Source organism: Frankliniella occidentalis, unplaced genomic scaffold (genome assembly GCF_000697945.3).
Source record: "Frankliniella occidentalis isolate FOCC.00 unplaced genomic scaffold, Focc_3.1 Scaffold18, whole genome shotgun sequence".
Taxonomy (NCBI): domain Eukaryota; kingdom Metazoa; phylum Arthropoda; class Insecta; order Thysanoptera; family Thripidae; genus Frankliniella; species Frankliniella occidentalis.
In genome coordinates, this window is record NW_026267148.1 from 876,732 (window position 1) to 881,281 (window position 4,550).

A 4,550-nucleotide genomic window follows, 5' to 3' on the forward strand; every position below is an offset into this window, starting at 1 on the left:
ACGGTTTTAACGTGCGTCTACCTTGTTATCATCCGCTTCCATAATCGGTTCTTGATTCAAATTTTTCCCGTATCGGAAAAATGTATAAACACATGCCTATTCCCACAAACATTCGCCCTTCGCCTTCCTGGTCACCGCAGTCCTGCGCCCTTTGCACGATCCGGGTCCGCCACCGCCCTGGTGGCCACAGTCGTGGACCCCGTCCTAAGCATGGTCCCGGGGGCCGGGGCGCGCCGGGCGCGCCGAGCTCGCACCAGGGCTCTGGCGGCGCGGGGGAGGCGGCAGCGATACCCCCGGCGCGACGCCACCCTCGCCCCTCCCCGGCCGGAGCGCGCGGCGGCCCTCAGTTGCGAGTCGGACGGCGCCGCGAGCGGAGCCCAGCAGTAGTGACGCGTCGCGACGCCCCGCCCCGCCCAGCCGCGAGCCGCACCACGCCACGAGCGAGCGCCGAGCTGTGTGTGTGTGTATGCGCGTGCGAGTGCGTGCCGTGCGTGTGTGAGTGTGTGTGAGTGCGTGTGCCGCCATGCTGGCTGCGTGTCGTGCCGGCCGCGGCGCGCCGCCTTGCTGAAGGTACGGAGTGGATTACCCTTTGGATTACACACCGCAGCTCCCCGTGGATGAGTAGCTGACCCCTCCGCAGTGCCACAGCAGTGGCTGACCGGGCGGTGAAGTAGTGCCCGGTGTTTGCAAGCGCGCGTCGACCTCCCGGAGGCTGTCGTTGTGGGCGGCGGGGGCGCGCTGGCGCTCACCTGCCGTGCCGCCGCCGCCCCGCCTTCCTCACGGAAGCAACACCGTGACGGAGCTGGGCGGGCTGCCGCCGGCGTTACTGCACCCGTTTATCTATAAGGGGCACAAGGGGCGATTTGGGCGTGCCCCTGCCTCTGCTACAGTGCGCCGGCCTCTGGCTCTGGCCACTCTATCGATGGCAATATGAGGCAGTTCCGACGATGTGTTGTCCCGTGACCGACGGAAAAGAGAGCAGAATATACCTACACTGGTTTCAACCTGACTCCCGCTGGGTCGCAGGTCGAACGCACCGCCTACAGTTGCTCCAGGAGCATTTCCCCGCTTTGCCTCACTAATAGCAGGACAGGCATCATCGGAATAGCCTGCTATTTTGTCGGAAAGGCTGTTACCGATAGCGCACCGTAACTTGTGTGTGCGGCCGACCTGCGCAAAAGGTATTTCCGCTCAGTTTGGTTTGGCAAACCTGCTGCGCGAAATTTTGAGACTTTGTTGAATTGACTGAAACTTCCGGGTTCCGGGTGAAAGCAATATGTCCATTGCACACGCTGTTGTGCGTGCTACCCAAGTACGTCTACATAAAAGTATAATTTTGTCTAATGAAATGTTGCGCTTTGAAGCTCTCCATGACCTTGAATTTTTTTTCAAATATTTGTTTTTGACGGATTGAACCATGTGGGATGAAGGTCGTCGCAATAAATCATAATAATCTTGTCACGGCAAAAGTTGGTACTTATAACGCAGCACTTTAGAGGAAATTGTCCCTTTGCATTTAACGTGTACTGGGGTCAACTTTCACACGACGTAATTGCTTTCCCGGCGATGATTAAAAACTGGACCAGAACAGAGCTGGGTTAATCCATTTATGACCCGCGTGTTGCAGCGCACAGTGCTCTTACATGGAGCACAACAACTGCGTGGAGTCCTAGGACTCCAGAGCTCTGGACGCACAAACAATTTATTACTAAACAAAGTCGACAAAGTGTAAGGATTAAAAATGAATACGCATAATTTATGCATCTACCCCAGTATTACTAGGCAAAATAATATTAAGATACAGATATGCATAAATTTTGTCGTTGACCAAACCGGTAAACCGGCATTGAAAACGAAACTACGTTGGCGTACAGAGGAAATCAGATTGCAGTGTGACAACGAGTATGTACGTTTTGCCTTACAGTAATTTCACGCATCATGTTTCCTGTGTGTGAGTTAAAAAGGGGGGGGGCAGAATGAATCATTTAAGCGCGGGTGACGGAGTGTGAGGTCTGTGCCTCCTCGCAACGAGGCGCCGCTGCCCGCCTACATAACCACTTTGCCCCCCGCCCCCCTCCCCCTCTTCGCTCTGCCACGACACCCGCCGCAGCTCTGTTCGCACCGGTTAGCCGTATGCATCCCGCGAGAGCAGGTTCCAAACCGACGCCGCCGCGAGCTGTGCGCGACACAAGAGTGTCTGCTTGCGCGGCACTCCTCCCCTACTTGTATGCGCGCGCGTCTCGACAACGATTTATGAAAAGTGCAAAATGCAATAAGCCGGGCAGAACAGTGCTGCAGCGCTTTCACCCGACGCAGTTCGCCTACAGCACACATCGTGCGCGCGCGAAACAGCAGAGAGTGCAGCGTGGCGTGCCCTCGTCGGCAGTGAGCGCGGTGCCGCCCTGAGCGTCGCGTTCGCCGAGGGAGAAAACGGAAATGGTAATGATGCGCCGGATAGGATAAATGATGGAGGCGGCCACCGTGATTAGCCTCGGCGTCACACAAGAGTCTGAATTTTCAATTCGTTTTCCGCGGTGCGGCTTTTGCGGTCCGGTTGGTCCGGCGGCGGCGGGGGCTCTCGTTGGCTCGTGATCTGTCCCACCCTGGGGGCCCACGGCCGCCGCGCCGCACGGGGTGTGGCCGCTCCCCCGCGCGCTGGGGTGCGGCGGGGTGTGGTGGGGTGGTGGGGGGTGTGGTAGGGTGTGGCGGGGTGTGGCGGGGCGCGGCGGGGGTTCGGCCGCCCCCTGGCCGAGGCCGCACCGAATTGCAATTTCCATCTCTATTATTTACTCACAATACACGCCAGGAAAACTCGCGCGATATCGCGCATCCTCATCCCTATATGCTCAACACGGGAGCGTAATTATTTCATCCTTTTGCCCCTCTTAATCGATTTTCAAAAAAAATTATAACCGACATAAAAATTCATGGGCGGTGGTAAAGCTAAAGTAGGTGGCAGTGTGAGCGGCGATTTGAAAAACCCCCGGAAGTTGATCTGGTATATCGACCCGCGTTCCGTTTCGTTCGTCTTCGCCGCACTGTGAAAAGAAGGTCATTAACTCTTAGGCTGCGAAATGTGAGAGCGTAAGAAGTCAAGATCTAACCTTATTATCTAATTGGTTCATATTTTGCGACATTTTGTATCCACGAGTGTCGACGGGTCGTCAACTACTCTCATTGGCCGTTTAACAATTTCTGGTGTAGTTTTTATCACTATGACACACATAGTCTCAAAATAAAAATCTGCCGTTGATATAAACCGCGCAATCTAAAATATAACCTGTGCAAGCTTTTTAAAAGTACTCCCGCCCTCGCTCGTGTAGGTGTACGTATGTACTGGAGCGCGTTTGGTCCGAAACGCGCTCGGAATTCCAAACGGCTCGGCGTTGACGCATCGGCTTTTGGCTCCGGCCGCCCGGAGCCTCTCGTCCAGCGAGCAGCGCGGGCGGGGCGGAGGGGGCGAGGCGGGGAGAGGCGGGGCGGGGCCGTGGGTGGGCCGATTTGCCGGCAAATATCGTGTATTCAACCACCAACCCCACCCCACCCCACTGGCGGGCACAGTGCTGCATTCAGATTCTCGTAGCATGTATTGGCGAGCGGTAGGTGGGGGGTGGAGCCGGGGGGCAGTGGCGGGCGCGGCGGCATAGGGTGATCTATGGCGAGAATGGTTCGACACCACCGTGCCCGTGGTTGTGGTGTTGCCATGGTTATGGGGGCGTCTGGTGTGAAGCAGCCCCGGAAGCAGCCGCGGCGGGGTTGGGCGCACCAGCATGGACACCGCAGCCGCTAGTTTGAAACTTTTTAAAGAGGACCGTTTCTGGCGTCCCTTTCCAGCTATGTACCGTGTTCTTGCGCCAGCGCCAACGACCACTTCTTTCAACGTCTAAAAAACAAAAACGAGAAGAAAAAAAAAACGTTCGCCTCGGTTCTGCTGCGTCACAATATGTTGAGCCTTTCATTTCGCGTGAGCAGCCGCCGCTGCCCCGCCTCTGCCTCCCGAGAAATACCGGGGAAATACAAACCATGCCGCAGATTTTAGCTTGCGCCATCCAGCAGCAGGAGCAGCGGAGACCCTACGTCAAATTTTAAATGCAAATTCAATGTGCAGCCGAGGACCAAGGCCAGGACGAGGCGGACGTCCCCCCCGAAGGAGGAGGAGTAAGAGGGATCGTGGCGGCCCATGGCGTGGAAGGATCCGCCTGGCACGAGACGGGCACGGGGGCTGTGCTGTGCAGTGCAAATCTAGTGCTGACGAAACTTGAAATTATCATTGAATGTTTGGACCGCGAATTGTATCGTCCTGGCTCGGACTGGGATAGTATGCGGTTGAACGACGTTGGGTCAGTGGTTCGAGAAAAATATGTTTGTTTCGCATTGCCACACAACGCAGACACAGGCAAGCAGGCAATCGCAGTTGCACGGCTGGCGTACGGTTATAGACCAAAAACCTTGGGCCAACAGTGGCCTCGCGGTTGGCCAAGCGAAGGCTTAGAGGGTCAGCCGGACTCCAGCCGCGTCTCCACGTGCTGCCCACCAGGCAGGCGCCCGCA

At 56.7% G+C, this 4,550-nt stretch overlaps 1 protein-coding gene across 1 annotated transcript in view; it reads left to right on the forward strand.

Moving 5' to 3' along the window:
• The first annotated feature begins 351 nt into the window (after nucleotides 1-351).
• The window catches only part of LOC113210666 (protein turtle homolog B), a 359,298-nt gene continuing 355,099 nt past the window's right edge, over nucleotides 352-4,550 (forward strand). Inside the window, exon 1 of the mRNA XM_052264309.1 lies at nucleotides 352-570. The gene's annotated coding sequence lies outside the window, so the exon portion shown is untranslated. The remainder of the gene's footprint in view (nucleotides 571-4,550) is intronic.